This window comes from Lissotriton helveticus, chromosome 10 (genome assembly GCF_964261635.1).
Source record: "Lissotriton helveticus chromosome 10, aLisHel1.1, whole genome shotgun sequence".
NCBI classification, from domain to species: Eukaryota; Metazoa; Chordata; class Amphibia; order Caudata; family Salamandridae; genus Lissotriton; species Lissotriton helveticus.
The window spans coordinates 826212634-826231755 of record NC_136071.1 but is presented as its reverse complement, the minus strand read 5'-3'; the positions used below and the strand labels follow the sequence as shown (position 1 = coordinate 826231755).

The following is a 19122-nucleotide window of genomic DNA, read 5'->3' as shown; positions in this document are numbered from 1 at the left end:
AAGGGTCCACACTCTCGCCACTCTTGTTTAATCTTTATTTGCAGCCACTGATAGATTCCCTGGTGAACATGGGCTGTAAGGTTTTTAATTATGCCGATGATACTCAGCTGTTGCTGAGTATCGACAATACAACATCGGCTCAGTCCACGGCCCAGAATATACTTCGGTTCACGGTGAGCTGGATGACGAGGAATCTACTAAAAATTAATCCTGATAAAACAGACGTCCTGGTGGTTTCAACGGCCACCTCACCTTGGAATGACCTGTTCTGGCCTCAAGAACTCGGACCGACCCCAAAACCATGTCCTAGTGTAAAGAGCCTTGGTATAAAGATCGACCAGGAGCTCTCAATGACTAGCCAAGTATCCGCCGTCGTTGGAACTTGTACTAACTTGATAAGGCAGCTGCGAAAGTTAGTCCCCTTACTCTCTATAAATATGCTCCGAACCATTGTTTAGGCAACAATAGTTTCCAGGATTGACTATGGGAATGCGTTATACCTAGGTCTGCCAAAAAATTTAACCAACCGCCTGCAGGTCACCTTGAATGATGCAGCACGGCTAATTTTTAGATCATCTAGACAGACCCATGCTTCCCCATTATTGCACAGGCTACATTGGCTCCCCATAAAGCAAAGGGTGGAATTCAAAAGCCTGTGCATCGCCCATAAAGCAATTTATGGGCAGGCACCTGCCTATATAAAAGAGAGGCTTGAAGTTCACAATCCCAAGCGAGCCTTAAGATCCTCCAACTCCCAACTGCTAGCATGTCCGCGCTTTAAATTGGCAACTAAAGGCAGAAGATCCTTTTCAATCCAAGCACCTCAAATGTGGAATAAGCTACCTGAGGCCCTTCGCAAAGAAACTAATCTCCTCCTTTTTAGAAAATCTTTGAAGACACTCCTTTTCAGAGATGCCTTTGGGTCCCTATGAGTGAGTCCGACAATCTTTCCCTGTTGATCTCCTTTCTGTTGTTGTATCTGTTAGAAGCGCCTTGAGACCTGACGGTGATTTGGCGCGATATAAAACCCAGTTAACAATAACAATAACAATAACATGCAGAACACATTTTCATGTTTGGATGAACTTTATCACTAAGTGAAAAGGAGGTTTTTCTTGTATTATGAAATCATATGGGATATAGACAAAACAGTCTAGGGCACTAACCCTTTTCAGTAAGTTTATTTAGAGCTGCTCTGACGTAGTTAAAAGAAATAAGAACAATTATGGTACATGGGGTATAATTACCAGACCATCAAGTTTTATTTTCGAAATGTTTTGTCCAATTTTGTATGCTCCAAAGGATTGGCACCCTTCATCAATAACATATACGTCTCTTGCTTTTTTAAACAAATCTTACCAATAATTCCAAGATTATAGGCTACATTTGAAGTGGGAAGTGTGAGCAAGGAAAAGTGGGTGAACTATTCCTCCCTCTTGTGCTTCAAGATTCAAAGATTAACTGAAGTCTCTTCAAGTTATTCCATCTCACCTTTTTGGGGCAGGAGTGGGATGAGGGCTTTAACCACATATGAAGATGATTGACAATAAAACAAAACACACAGAAATTGAATTAACTCAGGATATATACAATTTGAAGAACGGCATGCCCACACAAAGGATTGGTTTCACCTGAAATACCTTATCACAAGAAGCAAAAGTACTGCAACTAGGATAAAAGCAGAATTAACCAACTACCTATTATATAGGGCTAATCACCCTGGAATTGAGGTTCATTACGAGGCTTTTGAAGCTTGTGATAGTAAGAAAAAGTATAGAGAAAGGTTAGTTTTCTTAAAAACAAGGATTGGAGGGCTAAACTGGGCTTGTTGGGGCATAGCTGGTGTGCGCGTAGCTTAAAAAGGCTAGCTTCAGATATCTTGTGCTGGCCGTAGTAGGGAGATGAAACATCCCTTCCCTGCAATGCATCAGGTGAAATAACTTTTAAGACATGCATAGGAAGGGGCATGATTTTTTGAGAGTGGTACAAACATTAGGATGTCCTGCTATTACCATTGAAGAACAAAACGTTGGATGAACAAATAGCTCTAAAAGGGCCAGTTGCTAGCTGTTTATTGGGCGGAAAATGGAAAAGAAATTTCACTTGCTCCTGGATGCCCCAGATAAGGCTTCAAAAGAAACATTAGTGACATAAAGGGAATGGTTATGCAAAATGAATAGCAGAAAGTTGGATGAGATTCTGTTTCTGCCAATCAATTGTTGTGGTTTTCCCTGGAGGATAGATTTGAAAGGAAGTGTTCAAAGTGATTGGCTAGATGTTGCCTTTTCATTTAGAAGGATGATTTGAGTCTCAACATCTAACATTCCTAATCTCACCCTTCAATCATTCAGGTACTCTAATTTGCCTATTGGTTAACAAGGAGTACATGCAAAAATTGAGATGTTGAAGCGGACAAATACAATATAGTATGGGGCTCTCAGAGCTGAAGAAAGGCAGGGTGCAGGGCTTTATTGAGCTAATAGTGAACATTGAGTAATATTATTAAAACTAACTGCAACCTAAGCCATAAATATTGGTGGCCTGGCTGTTCATTCAAGAGTGGCCTCGAAGCATGGTGAAACTAAGTCTGTGAAGGTCACTATGGGAATGGTGGCAGGCTTCCATTAAATGTATTTATGGTGCACCTCATAAACCCTGCTGCCATTAAGTAGGTGATATATGAGGGAAATGATTATGGGGTCCCCACACACAGGTACATTTTGAGGGCTTATATTTGTGGAAGACACTCCCTCACCATTGAGGGGTGTTTGTTTATTCACCCACACTCAACTCCCCCCCCCCCAGCACATTCTCACTAAAGTGGCTTCTCACATAGTCGATGAAAGCACATTGGTGCAAAACCTTTGCTGGTCTGGGGGAATACTCCAACTAAATAGGGTGGATTTTCTACCACTCCATGAGTGATCCCCCACTGTGGTGACATAAGGTCCACCAGCCGTACTCTTGATGAACCCTAGGCGTGCATCTTTTTGAAAGATGTGATATTGTATTGGCTGTTGTCAACCTAACCAGTTTTTTCAGTATTGAGGTATTTCTTGTTAGATTGTGATTCTTTTTGGGATGAATGCACCAGTGATGAAGAGGCTAATTTCCCAGTGCAGGGCATGTTATAAAATGTCCATTTACTTCGATACACAGATCATGAACCTTATCCAAAAACTCATTTTGAATCATCCATCGGGAGAAAACAAGATACACTAATGGAACAGACAATAGGTTGCTGCCCCAATATGTATAATTCAGGAGAAAGATTGCAGGTTGTGGCATGTTTTTCATACATTCACTTTAGATTAAGATAAATTTGTTAATTGATATTACTTTTTATATTTTTGGATATTTATTGCCTAAATGGCAAACACCGGTAGCAAAACTTGCAGTGTTACTTGTTGCTAGCGAGAATTGCTTTGGCATGTGCAAATGGATCTGCATTTGAGAACTGACTTTTCAGTGAGCAATTTTTTTAAACAACAGTTTGATGAAACATTTATTTGAAACGCTTATTTAAAAAAAAATTGGTATTAAGAGATTTCATTCGGAAAAAAAAGAAAAAAAAGCTGCAAGTGCAGTTACACTACTACAACTCTACAGTTGAGATTTTGGCAATACAGGGAAATGGTCACGATTGGATTTGTAGCCATGTTTAGGTTGTAAGAAAAGACTTTGCTTAAAATGTCTAGAGCAATATTTTTTCAACTGAATGTAAACTACGTAGACTGTTAACAATTTCGTACTAAATGTTTGAGCCAAATGTATTTCTAACTGAAAGTTTAAAGCTATTCACTAAAGTGTACTGTTTTATTATGCGGCTTGAGACACACTATTTATATCACAAAACACATTTGCTTCACGGTTTTCAATGTCGAAAGGATAAACTGATGTAGAACATCAACGTTTGAAAAATAATTTGACTAATTTCAGCAGCTGCTCAGAAGGCACAGTCCTTGCACCAGGCAATGGGAACAACATCAGAGTGGCATTCTTAGAATGGAGCTGCTGTCAATTCACAGAAATTGAAGCTACTGAACAACAACCATTTCAAGTAGATCATGAATATTTTACAGCTAATAAAAATATTTTTTACTGCTTATCAATGAGTGCCTATAACTGGCAAGGGGCTACAGCCTTCTTGTGCCCTATGAGAATGGCCTTCAGGGGCTGTATTAAAGGGTCGGCATTACCCAACCTGAACGCTCCTGAACTGATGCTTACAATAAGTTGCAACCCAAGTCCCTCTTCTTTGGTGGCTGCTGCTGCTCTTGAAAGTTAACAGTGATTAATTGATTTCGATTTTGCAAACTTTATTTGGTGTGTTTAAAACATCCATAAAGGTATACATAGATAAAAGCTAGATGCATTACACATAGGTAACACACATGTTATACAAAATAGTACAAAGTAGTACAAAGTAATACTCAATATTCAACAAGGAAAAATAGTCAGTCATGTCTGAAAACACTTAGAAATGTTTAAAAGGGGTACAATCTCATTTAAGAATTTGGTTAAGTCGTCCCTATCATGAAACAGCGATGCTTTTACGGATGTTAATTGCATTAATAATAAAAAGTGCCTCATTGAGACAAACCCTAGCATCATTTAATTCAGACAAGTATTTTAGGACAGCAATATGCGATCCATTGCCATACACAAGCAGTAGTGGATTTAGGTAATAACTTCTAAAACCAGAATTAAAACCACAAAACAACATAAAGTGCACAGTGTTTTGCTTACTCTGGCCATCACATGGACAAGGAGTCGAATCCGGGGGCAAATTTTCATTTTAGGGAAGGCAACAAGGTGATGGACAATTCCCAATCTGAATCTAACTAGTGCAAAACGTTGCATGAGATTAGGAATATAAATTACATCGTTTTGGCAACCCTCCATTACAGTAAGCGTTAGATAAAAGTTGATAGTTGGTTTCCTTATCTCGCAATCCAGCCGGACTTCCCTCTTATAACTCATAACAGTTTCTCTAATAGACAGCTTGCTAAGTGATGTAACTAGCAGAAGTTTAGTCCGGACTGTCATTTTAAGAAGTTTACTGTACATAAAATCAATGTAGCAAAACCCAGGAATTGCCAGTAAAACAATCTAAAATGATGGACTTTCTAAAACTAGTTTCCTCCTTGGTCCATAGAGAACGTCCGAGCAGCAGAGGGCAAAGTGCAACTATCTCTGCAAGGTGCTGGAGCCCTACTTCTCTATGAACGATCTCAAAAGATGCCCCAGTAGGCAGACAAAGCAGGCGTTTGAGGAAACAATTTTCCTCAATCTGAAGCTTTTTACTGTTGTGGTAGCCCCACACTCAAGTCCCATATGTGGCAATAGATGAAACCCTTGCCTTATAAATTGCTGTTATCTCCTTAATAGGCCTGGAGCCGAACTTGGCAGAAAATCTAAAATCTCTATGGGTTTTTCTTTTAATTTTTCTCTTAACATTAGTGATTTCATGGGACCAATAACCTTTCCATGAAAAGGTCATACCCAGGTAGCAAAAGGTATCAACGGAGGCTACTGGTGGCTTATCCATGAGGAATGTTCTGCAATGCTTGTCTTAACCCACAGGCCATTGTATAAGTTTTGCTTTTGTTACTAATAAGTTTTCTAGCAGCAATAAAATCCCCAAAGGTATCCATTAAATATTGCAGCCCCACTGGAGTCCTGGCCAGCAGGACAGCATCATCTGCGTACAAGAGCACTGGTGTGGGGTGCCCAGCCACCTTTGGGGCATCAGCATGCACAGATTGTAAAATCTGGTCCTTCCCATTTATAAATTAAGAAAATAAGAAGGGGGCATGTACACAGCCTTGCCGAATGCCGTGTTTGACTGTGAAGTATTTGGTACATTCACCCGAGGGCCAAAGCGTACTTTACTCGCCAGATTCTCATATAGTCTTGCCAGAAAGCAGATGATTGGGAAAGGCGCACCCATAGTGAGTAAAGTGGTCCAGAGAATTGTATGGTCTACTAGATCAAAAAGCACTGCTCAGGTTAGCAAAGCAGAGATATAATCTACCACCTTTGGCATGTGTATACTTCCCGATAAGTAGATCGAGATTCAAACATTGCTCAAGGGTCCCCACACCTGTCCTGAAGCCAAACGGTGCCGATGAAAGTATTGACCAATCCCAGGCCCATTTTTCTAGTCTCATAAGCAGGATTCTGCTCATCACTTTTGCCGATGAATATAACAATGAGATTGGCTGATAGTTCTTAGGGTCTGATTCATTACCCTTCTTGAAAATGGGGACTATAATAGACGTACCCCATGAAGGCGGGATCGTTGTTGTCGCAGCCATGTTAAAAACTCAAGTTAGGATTGGGGCCCATAAGTCAATGGCTATCTTGAAAACATCGGCAGGGACCCCATCTGGGCCTCGGGCCCTGCCCCCTTTACTTCCCTTCAGGGCCCATGACACTTCTTGGTTTGTAATATCCAGAGGTAAGGGGGCCAAATCAGCTGTTCCTTGGTTGAAATGGTCGCCATTTCAGCTGTTGGGGAGTTAAAAATTCCAAAAAAGTGATCAACCCAAACATCACATGTGACATGTGACTACAATTCAGGGAAGGATTTATCCTTTAGAAAAGGGGAATTAACGGTATTCTAAGTCAGCAGCACATGACAGTTTAGATAAGGGTAGGAGGAGAGCTCTGCTCTGCCCGCGGAGTTTTACCTTTTGCGCGCTCCGCGAAGTAGGTGGAGTAGGCAAAACTCTGCACAGTCCGCGGCGGGGCAGAGTTGACCAGCCCCCACCTCCCACCCGCCTGCCCTATTAACAATTGTTATACAAGCTTAAAAAAACAATATAAAGTAAATAAAAATGCCTTTCCTGAGCTGCGGCGTCCCGGGCTGCCCTCTTCCTCCATTACAGACTTCTTGATGACAACAGGGCATTCGCCTGCGCATTTCTCACAAGAAATGCGCATGCCTGAGCGCCCGCGCATGCGCAGTTGTCATCAAGAAGTTGTGATGGAGAAAGAGGGCAGCCCGGGTTGCTGCAGCTCAGGTAAGGTGTTTTTAATACTTTATATTGGGTATTTTAAGACTGTATAACAATTGTTAATAGGGCGGGTGGGAGGCGGGTGGCCGTAGCGGACCTACGCGGAGTATGCGGACTTTGTTTTAAACTCCGTAGTGCTCCGCGTAGCCCGACTATGCCCATGGTTAAGTTTAGACCATGCCACATCTTGTAGTTCCTTTTTCGTAGCTGAGAGCGCCTCTTTGTATTTAAATCAGAGTGATTTAACCAACAAATTATCTCTAGGTCATTCGCAAAGGGCCAGTTGCATGTCCCTGGAGGCAGTAGTACATGCATGGTCAAATCAACCTCTTTGTTTAATGGGGCCTGTCATAAATGGATGATTCAGAAGGCCGTTTATTAACTTGGTGATACCGATAAAACTATAAAGTAACTGCTCAGGAGTAACCACATCATCTAAGCAGTGAATAATATCATTAGAACCCTTAAAGCAAATGCTGTGTAAAACTTCAGTCAGGTCCACCCCATCCCATTTAATGCGGACTCCATTAGGTCTTATTGGAGCAATGTCAGTAGCGTGACTGGAAGTTGTGCAACTGACGTTGCCCCAGAAAAAAACTGACAATATAATACAGTTATGGTCGCTCAGGCCCGGACAGGCAACCCTTGGTATGGTTCACCACTTACGTGCATTAGCGGATTTTAGAATATTATCAATACCCGAAGCAGAATTCCTCCCTATAAATGTTTGAATAGGGTCCCCATTACTATCGCGTTCATATTGTAATACATGTAAGGCGAACATAGTAATTAAGGAATTCAATTGGTCGCCATAGTCATGGTGGAGAAAGTGTGAATAACCAATCCCAGCCTCATCAGTGACCCCGCATACCCATGTAGCAGAGAGTCTGCATAGACGTGAGTTAAATCCTCTGGCCCAAATTATTATGAAGTTATTTGTACTCGACTGTAGTAGAGACTCCAGTTGCCCTTTAAAGGCTAAAACCATTGAAAACATTATTATAAAAGTTGACCAAAACTGCATTGCAGCTCCCCTAAAAGTTATCCTTAAGATTAATGAATGTGGGCCTACTGTTAATTGATTTAAAACTCCAATGCCACACTAAAACTTTGTGTGAATATAGGAAGTGGATAATCCTAAGAAATAGGCATGGAAATAATTGGTAATCTAAGTATCTTTGGCTAAAAGTCATTGTGATGACTTAATAGCTAATGTTTTTGCTGATTAATATTGGACATACGTATAAAATAGAATAACTTAAAACATTGTTTTGGACTACCCTCACCATACGCATTTAAGTTGTGAATGTGTGGTTGTGTGCGTTACTGTGTCCTTCTATGGCTGTTCCTTCCCATCTTAAAATTATTATGTGTCATTAACTGCTTGTCAGAGGGAGTCAAAAAGAATTTAAGAAGTCTCTAGATATGACATTTCACAAAAACAGTATTGCCCAGCAGGCAAAGAAAAGGACTCCTTAGTAGCTATGGCCACTGCCTTACAATGTTCTGATACGATTGCAGCCAGTAATGTCCTGAAGTGCCACCTGTCTTGGACAGTACTGCTTAAATGGTGACACAATGGTGTCCACTGTAATATGACTGCTGGAAACAGTGGGTTAGCATAAAATACCCTGGAGAGTGGTATGTTAAGATCAGCATCATTAACATTCCAAGTGCTCAACATAACATAACATAACATTGGAAGGCTTCATAATGTTTGTTATTTTAAAAAAATCTTGTGTTTTCTCTAATTTAATAACCCTTCAATTCTGCATTCCTCTCCCTTTCCACTGCCCCTTAAGCACTTCTTATGCTCCTTCCTTGTTGAATGGTGTATTTTACCATTAAATGCCAGCATGATTGTTGGAAAATCTGACTCACACTCCCTTAATCTTACGGACTAAGCTACAAGCCTGACTTTCATTAACAAATGTAAACATCCGAAAGCTACCCTAACATGATAACCATGGGCATGCAGGCATTTGTAAACAAAGAGATTAATTTGACTGAGATCATCGAAAATATGTAAAAATGGTTTTCATGAAATCTATAGAATGTGTGCTTCTTGCCTGGCTTGTCTGTAATAGCTGTACTAGATGTGATTCTATTTTGTCCATAGTACTGCTGCAATGGATGCAACTGCGCTAAAGTCGCACAAGGACCGCTGACCTGATTATGAGTTCATCTCATGCCGGCGGATGGTCCTTTTGCTTTTCCTTTGGCGGTGCCAGAAAAACGGGCACTGCAATGGGAACAGTAAAAATGTACCAGCACTGCATGGACGGTGACATCCATGTCGTGCTGGAACTGGGGATGCAAGCATACAGGGGAGCACATGTTGTGCCCACCTGAATACATCCCCATGGCAAGGGCTATGGGGGCCCTAGAGGGCCCCTTTTGTTCCTCCACCGCCAGGCTTTTCTTGGCGGGGAGCCTGCCATGAAATGGCTGGTGGTGACGGAAATCGTAATATGCTCCACTGGACTGCGCCAGTCCTGCCCAGTATGTTACATTGGGAGTCCGCCACACTATTGCCAGGGACTGACAGATGCAGCGGTACACCGCTGGTAGGTTTTGAAGGTCTTAATCCAGCAGCCAGTGGACCACCACTCTTGCCGCACCCCGAGTGCAGCGGTTGGAAGACCGCCCCACCCGTAATCAGCTCCATAATCTTTTGCAAAGGAAATGCACAAGACTCAATCTATATATATGAAGAGCTGAATAGAACTCTGTGCCCAACTCATAAACTTTTTCATTTGCCAGGAAAGATCTAGAATGCATAGTACTGTGTCCCGCACAAAGTAGCCAAAACAGAAGGGGCGGTTAGCAACTGCAAAAATCGGTGGGGAGCAGGATGCCGTAAAACCCACCCAAATGTTACCATTCTCCTCTACCCTCTCCAAATGATGACGATGAGCAGGAAGGATGGTGGCATACAAATCCAACCAATCCTAGAGCTGCTGAATGCAGCTTCAGGATTGGTTGGGGCAGGCTAACCCAGCCCTCATTTTGAGGCAGGGGGTCTGTGCCCGCAATCTTTCAGCTATTTTACAGTGCTCGGATTGCAGGCTTTGAAGTGCGCATGACATATTGGCTGGCTGTAGACATCCAGATAATCTGTCATGAGCACTGAGCAGTCATCCTGCAATATGCAGGACTCTGTCTGCTCCGTCTCCACCACCACACTTGCACTAGCGTGGCCAGCGGCATACAGAATAATAAAATGGTAATGACCATTTTATTATGGTGTGTGTACCTGCTCTGCTCGCAGCAGGGGGCACGACGCTCCTCCGCCTTTACGAAGGAGCCCCTGCTACAAAACAGGGTGTGTCAGCAGTAACGTTTATTCATCATTTCACCCTCATTAAAACACACAGTATTCCACCTTGAAGTGGGAGTTTAAATTGGATACTAGATCTTCATGTAAACGTATTTAATAAATAGCCTGTCAGGAGGTTCTCTATGATACTGCATTCACAAACAGTTTACTCTGGAAGTGAGCACCTATTTGAAATTTAACCAGTTATTTTCTGGGAGTTACATTTAGAGCACAGGGAACAACGAATAAACAGAATTCTACACTAGCCACCAAGACCTTTTTTAAAGGAAGGACAGATATGTTCACTTTATAACAAACCATGCAGCTCTAATTAGGGAGTGCCTTATGGGATTCTTCATCATCCAACTAGGTCATGCTGCCGCCTCTTTTTAGTCAGTGATGGTTTCTCAGTTTCCTATGCTGTTGATGCTTCAGTTCTACTAGATATGTTATTTACATTGACTGAGGGCACAAGCTCACATTTTGGGACTTTCCTGACCGGGACTACTTGTTTGGTGCCTTTCTCATTTCCTGCATCGGCCCCTCCTCCCCATAAGTAACTTGCCCTGCATGTGCCGCAATCTTGATAGTGTCCGGAAAACCTTACACCGTGTAAGGTTAAAATCTCCAGCACTCCTTAGTGCGACGAACGTCGTTATTTTTCAACAAAGGTAAAGAAACAAGTTTTTTCTAGGTAAATGTCATATTTATTCTGTCATTGAGTTGGAACATATTGCATCATACGATGAAACATCGGTTAGCAAATCATTCAGGTATAGGACATCAATGGAAGTAATTTTCAGCCATGATTGATGTCCTATACCTGAATGATTTGCTAACGGATGTTTCATCATATGACGCAATATGATCCAAACTCTTCCATTTTCCAGGTAGTTATCTTGCATTTTACAACCTTGGTATTGGTAAGAGATCCAGTTATCATGGGTGATATACCTTAGGGGAAACTACCGTTTTTTATGTTTGGCTTCTCACATGTGTAGTTTTCATATGCAGAAACTGCACCAGCACGCCTATGCTTAGGCCTTTTAGCTAAGCAAGCACTTACATACTTGCTCATGGCCTCTGATTCGCTGGCATTCATTTTTCTTTATGTAATGTGTTTCTACCTACTCCGCCCCTTCTTTGTTCTCAAGGTTGCTACTTTCTAAGTGTTTGGTCGTGATCCTGACCTCAACTACTGTATAAATATTTTGTTTTGGGCTATTTTACACTCTAAACTATCACCCTACAGTATCTTTGGTAATGTAATGCACTTAACAGCCTCGTTTTGCTTTTATTTGTGTCTTCACTCGTGTCACTTAATTTAGCACTGCTGCATCACTTTTTGTATATGTAGAACTTTTGTAGATATAAAATGGCATACTTACAATTCATGTGATTTTCCTTAGCTTTCTCTTGACACTTACAAATTCACTGTAATGAGTACCTGAATATATTGTTGTATTTGAATCTCACAGACCAGTATTACTGTTTACCAGATGTATCTTTATTAATACAACAGTAGATTGAATAAGTAATCTCTGCCATCTGTTTCTATTTATTTTCATTATTGGTTGTTTTTCGAAATTCCTCCTGAAGGAACCCTCGCATTGGTTTAGAGACTATCCTCTTGGTTCTTATGGATATTTGGTTTGCCCCATCTTATCGCTTATTCAACCAAGATGTAGCATGCATGATCAATGATCATGCGATTCAAAGGAAAAGGCCATCCAAAACTGGTGCTACTGGATGTATTAGACAGGATGAGAACGAAAAAGAGATTTTTTTTTACTTGACACCATGAACCGCAAACACAAGCAGAAAACTGAACAGGAAAACAAATGCAGATTCATTATTGGATTCAATGCGGAAAGTCAACAAATAAAAGAAAATACTGCACAAAACTGGAATCTGCTTTGTAGAGATGAACATCTAAAGCAGTACTTGGAATTATATTCAAGGGTAAAATACAGAAATGTGGCATAATTAGGTGATATACTAGTACAAAGAGATATCTTGAGTTTAAAGGAAAACAGACAATCGTGATTGGTTCAGCGCTGGTAAGCAAGGGATTTGGAAATGTGGAGCATGCAAAGAATGTGCACATGGAATGAATAAATAAGTATATGAAAACTGTGAAGGAATGAAACTACAAAAAAACAAATGGATCAGATGACGACTGAATGTCATTTATTTTATAGTACAGTGCACCTGTGGAAAGAAATATATTGGAAGCACAAAAAAGAAGGTGAAAATGTGGATCATGCAGCAACTATGTGAATCAATTGTGAAAGGAGTCACTCAATGGAGAATCATTTTGCGACAACTATGGGGGCAATCCCAAGACTTTAACATTACTATGGGATAAATAACATCTTGAATCACTAAAAAGAGGGAGATTGAGACATTCAAATAAGGACAGAGGAATCTAAACTGATTATACTCTGCCCTTTCGGGACACAATCTCGATGCAGAAGTGCATGTACACCTGTAATCTTATTAGTGCTCTAGTGAATCAAAACATTTTTGGCAGTTTTATTTCACACAAACTTGGCCCAAAAGCATTGGAATGCTTTACATGGCCACCAGATTATGCTGCACAGTGTCAGATTCATTTTATTATTTTTTAGGTATGGGGAGATGTATTGATTTGCCCAGAATACACAGGATGTTGAAACAGCAATTAGCAAATCTCATTCAAACATGACATGAGCAAGCTGATTCTTTGATAGTCCTATACAGCTCTGCTGTGTACTACGATAGGGAGATAATGGCTATAAGAAAATGCCTCTTTTTGCATGATCACCTCTAGTTTTGGGGGGAATTGATGCTGTTTGATTTTGGACTCTTGGCAATGTTTAAAGTATTTGTACATAACACACACAGTAACACAGTGAAAACACAACAAATGTACACCACACCAGTTTAGAAAAAAAAACAATCTTTATCTAAACCAATCAAGACCAAAACAACAAAAATCTAACATTCAGAACCACAAAATATCACTTTTTAAAGCTTTAAGTAATTCCGTGCATAGAACTGTATGGATGCTGTGATTTTAGCACAAAGTACCTTTGATGCGTCAAAATCCACACGGTAAAACAGCCACAGCGGAGAGAAGCATTGGAAAACATAGCGATGTGTCGGATCTCAAATCCCTGGGGAAGCGATGCTTCATTTCCGTTGCATGCAGAAGTGTTGCGTCGGTTCCGGACTGTAAGGAAAAGCCACTCATAGAAATGCGAAGATGGTTCTGCTCTGCGTGTAATGCAGTGAATAACGTGGCACACAGGAGTGATATATCCGGGTGTGCTTGTAGTCGATGCAGCTGTGGCAAAACAGGTGCTGTGTCGATTCTTCTAGCCGCAGACAGGTGATGCGTTGACTTTTTTCATCTGCCCAGCAGGACCTGTGACGCAGTCAGATTGGGAGTCCTGAACGTCGGCAACTCTGTGCTCTGGACTCGGACGGTGGTTTTTTTCTTCAGACGAGGACAGGGACTGTGTTGCTTTCTTTGGCAGCACGGCAGCAGTGCGTAGAACATTCTCCAGCACAGCAGTGCTGCATTTGAAAACAAGGTGCTGGTAGCGCGATGCATCAAATTTGGGATCCTTTGCAGTAGGAGCGAACTCTAAAGGCCCAGAACTGGAATTGGTACCACTTGGTAGGTCAGAATGCTCAGCAGTGGAGTCCAGGTATGCTGTAAGTAAAGTCTTTCATAACCCTGATACTTCCAACAGCAAGCACACACAAGCCTTTGGAGAACCTTGGAAAAACAGGATTCAAAAGCAAAGTCCAGTTCTTTCATTGCCTACAGACAGAGGCAGCAACTGCAGGCCAACCCAGCAACGCAACACACTGCTAAGGGGCAGTACTCCTTCTGACAGCTCTTCAGCTATTCTTCTTATCAGAGTCCTCAATCCAGAATTGTTTTAAAAGTCTGGGGTTTAGGTCCAATATATATACTCCTTTTGGCCCAAGGATAATCTTTGAGGTACACAAGCTCTGCCTGGCCCCATTTTGGCTCTTGACACACTACAGGGGGGTAGAGAAGGCCTTGTGAGAGGCCAGGCATAGCACTATTCAAGTGTCAGTAACAACTCCTCTCACGAGTCTAGCTCAAGAATGCCCGTCAGTCTGGTGATGAGCCATCAGGATATGCAGGGCACACCTCAGCTCCCTTTGTGTGACTGTCTAAAGTGAATTCACAAACAACCAATCTGTCAGTCTAAACCAGACATTGATTCAATGGCAGGCAGACTCATGGGATGGTAGAGAAAGAAAATGCCCACTTTCTAAAACTGAAACCACTAGATGGGTTAGGCCCATAGGACAAGGGTCAGGTAAGGCTGTAATACTTATCAAATTCGAAAGGGGGTACCTGACTCCTTCAATACTTCTACTTTATATCTCTATAGCATCAATCAAACTAATGCTTTTTTGTTTAATTGGGTTATATATTAAACCATTCCATTTGAGATTGTTTTCATATATTTTTTAGCAAAATTCTAAAAGTATGAACAGGAGAAACACACAAATTTCAGATCACATAAATAAACAATACATTGAACAATTCACAAATTAAATTCATGAACAACACATTGAAATGTGCCATCACTTATGTACAACAATTCAAAAAGATGTTGTAAAAAACAATGCCTTTTTGAATTGTTCATTCTGTGTGAGGCGCAGGTTCACATGACAAATCTCTCCATTTTCCATACCCTGCTGGGGGTTCTTCTTGCAAAACATCTGTGCGGGGAGAGCGGGGCAGCAAGAGTGAGAAGAAAGGGGGCAAATTGGAAGGAAATGGGCCATGAAGTGGCCTGTGATGGGGGCACCGAGTACACAGGACGTCACAGCGACACAGCGCCCCCGAAGAATGTTCTGGTGGGCAGCGCAAGGAAGAGTTAAAGGGGAGCATCTTGGCTCTGCACGCTTTAGCCCCCTCTGTGGACTTCAATCACCAGCACAGAGGCAGAAAATGGACAAAGCATCTGCTTGAGTGGAGGTTGAAGCTCCAAGGATTCCGCAGAGCTGTGAGGGCGGGTGTGAAGCAGCTGTGCACTCTAAAGGGTTTTTGGCTGCCTTGGTACCCAGCATTTGTTCCATTAACCTGCTCTGACCTTGCATGCTGACTCAGATTCCAACTGCGACCATGCCTGCTGTCTCACCCCAGTACGTTGCCTGCTCGCATACACTGTCTGGTCCCATCTAGCCTCATGGACAAATTAGGTAAGGAAGTACACCACTCACCTATCAATCTATTAAATTTCTCCCAGGCCATTCGATTTTATATAGTGAGGTAAATATCTGACACATTACAAAAACAGAAGCAGTGCTGAATAGAAACATTAATAAACTTGTTGTTGTTCACTGGCACATACCTTGCTCAGAAAGGCCCTGTCCCTGAGGCATTTCCAGGACAGTTTGATGTCATGCTCCAGCGAAGCACTGTCTCCGATAAAGGCCTTGGACAGAGGCTGGTCCTGCTTCCTCTCTAGCTGGGACGTGGCATGCATTCACAGCAGTGAAGTGTATAGCAAGAGGTCTAAATGTTCCCCCTCTTTCACATAACAACGGGGATGGTCCTTGTGTGCCAATAAACTCCGCTCCGCTGGCGGTCTGTGGAGCTTTTTTTCTGAAGTACGCTCTCTACGTGGAAGGTGGAGTGACAAAAACTCTGTGAACTCCGTCGACAGAGCAGTGTTCACCGCCCACCATTAATATATTCAATGTTTTTACAGATCCTTACAGTTGTAAAGGCGCCAAACATGCTTTTCCCAGTAGCAAATCTGGGGTGCCGTTGAAAACACTGGGTTACTTTATTACACTTAATAAAGCTAACTTTTTATTGGTACTATCTAGAAAAAGTCCAACTCAATTCTAAAGTCAAATTTTGTCTATTTCAGAAAATCTGAACCAACTGCACATGCTTGTAGGAGGCATCCCAGATCACAGGCAGATGTAACTCATTTCCAGGCTTGCCCCTTTCCTTGTCCAGGTAGTCAGGATGGTACCAGTCTCAGTGGGGAGAGGGAGAGGGGGGACTGTTTCAGAACTGGTTTCAAGGGGAGTTTCTCATTTCCATGGAAACCACACCTCAGGGGTGTGCCTAGAGCTCTGCACAGGGGAAGTAATGTTGGATTTCAGCATAACAGTGCACTGTGGGATTGCATAGGGCTAATCCCCAGAGAATTATGTCAAAGTGGATAGGGATTCCCCTGAGCACTTTTCCCCTAAAGCTCAGGCAGTCTCCGCCAGCCATAAGCTAGTGCCCGGGCATACACTTGGCAGCCATGGGTACCTTCTTCAGATCACATATGGACCTATGGAAGACAGAAGAAGGGCTGCAGCTGCTGTGGAACCTGTAGAGAGACATCCCAAAGGCTCCCACTTATACTCAGGACAGAAAAGTGGACTCCAAGCCTTGCTTTTTCCCGGGAGTGCAGCTCACCAGTTCCAACTGAATTTGCCCTGGATCCCTGCTGGTGATTTCTGGGAGAGTGAGTCCTAACCCCCAAGTGGTGGCCACAAGGTACTGTTTTCTTGGCTGGAATTAGAGTGTACCCCTCTATTCCTAAGATCTGAAAAATTGGGAACTTAGAAACTTTTTCAGAACTTTTCCTCCAGAGAACCAGCAAAGACTAGGACTGAGATCGAACCTGCAGCCACCGACATCATATGGCCAGTCAGATTTACCTTACCAATCTCACCCATTGGAAGGATATCAACTTTCAGAAACGTTTCCATGTCTGAATAATGAAGGACTTCACTGAGGTTGACATCAAACAGCATACAACAGCTGACCAGACCATCCTGAGTTTAAACTCAGGGATTTGCCTGCTTTGAGCTTCTTGCAGTCGATGATGAGCATGTCAAGTTCTTCACTGGAGCCGTGGCTCCCATTGAGGGTCTGCTCTTCACAAAGCTGCAATCGCCAATCGCGCCTTTGGATCCAGCCTGCAGCCCAACCCATCGAAGGACTTTTCTACAGAAAATCTTCTAAGTAAGAAGGTAATCTTTCCACTGGATGACCCAGTCCAGTGCGACCAGATGACCACAACTGGTGCTTTGTGCTTTTAGGTGCTATTTTGACTTAAAAAGTCTAAAAATCATATCTCTGGTTACTTAGCTCTGATGTTTGTGATTTTGGTGTCTTTTTGTTCATTAAAGTTTCTCTATTTCTATAAATCGGAAAAGAATTGTTATTGTGTTGTGTTGTCTATTTTCTAAGTCTTTTGGTGCTGATAAATGCTTTACACATTACTCCTAAGTAAAGCATGTCTGCTCTGTTCCACAGCTACCACGTGAAGCTCAGGTCTTTAAAGTATTGAGACCTAAATTGACCTGGTACAGAATTTTGACATTATTAGTTGGTGAGGACTCGCAACCCCTCCAACTATTAATCCACTTTCTCACACTGACAATTATGGATATCCATAACCTTGCAATAGGTTCAGTGACATGGATCGACTCAAGCAGCTAGAAGGTGATATTAAACAAAACCCTAGTGATGATTCTGATAACTTCAGATTGTTGGTATACATGTAGAATGCAATACAATAAGACATATACTTTTAGAGTGAAAAATTAATAAACATTCAGTATTTCTGCAAGCGAAATATGTAAACTGGTTGTTGAACCACTGTCTTTATTAATAAAAAAGACGAAGCACATCTAGAACTTTAAAAATGTCATTGACCATCATGGACTAAATTGATTTTAATAGATATGAAATAATGTATGAAATATTGTAACAATAAATTGATGATGCAAGACAACTCAGAGAACTAATTTAGCTTATGTACACGGGGATAAGTTAATTCTGAGAAACTATCTCTAACAAGTGAAAATATGAATTGTATTTTTTTTTTCAAAACCTTTATTTATCTCAAACAATAGATTGAACAGCGTTGTCAGCGACATTGCACGTACATCATAGACAGTGACGCAGTTAAAGTCATAGCAGTTTATGCCTATTACACTCAATTAGCAGGTCAGTAGTAAGGAGGGTGAGAAGACATTCCCACATGGTCATATAGGGAGGTGCTTCCGTTCCCCACCCCCAACACGTTCCACAGTGTCCAGCCCAGTGTGAGTCTAATATACTAGCCGTGTCTGTCCTGAAAGTCTATTGTAGAGGCAGCAAGAGTTAGGAGCGAGTTGCAAGTGGAGCTGTGCAAACAAGTATTCTATGGGGTTGGAAATCCCACTCTCTGTTCGACAGGGTTCCCAGCGGTGGTATCCGATAGTTGGAGATAGGCACCTAAGGGTTCCCAGATATCATGGGGACGAGATCTCAGTGGCATCAGCTCCCAATAGTTGGTAATTTGTTCATGGCAATATTCAGTGACTTTGAGCCAATCCTGAATTTGTGGAGCTCGGGGGCATCCCCAGTTCATCGCGATACTGCATTTTGCGAACAGTAACATTAGCGCGGCGAGCCTGCGGACCCCACAGTCCACCCTGCCACATAGCCCAACAGACCCAGAATTGGATACAGTTTCAATGGTGGGTCTATTTTTGTCCATTGGTGGGAAATATTTCTCTCCAATACTTGGCGATTGCTGGGCAGTTCCACGCCAGATGTAGAAAATCTGCCGTGGGCGAGTGGCACCTCATGCAGCGGGCTTCGGGAGCTAGCCCCATGCGATGTGTTTGTACAGGTGTTCTATAAATGCGGTGCAAAATTTTAAGTGGATGAGCCACAGTCTATAGTTAGGGGATAGAGATTCAAGCTGGTTGCAGCAGAATGACCACTGTCCATCTGTGAGACGC

General features: G+C 42.1%; 1 protein-coding gene across 1 annotated transcript in view; it reads left to right on the top strand.

Annotated features, from left to right (window-relative positions):
- Positions 1 to 19122, top strand: part of GPR158 (G protein-coupled receptor 158) — a 1439213-nt gene that overhangs the window by 82244 nt on the left and 1337847 nt on the right. The window lies entirely within an intron of this gene.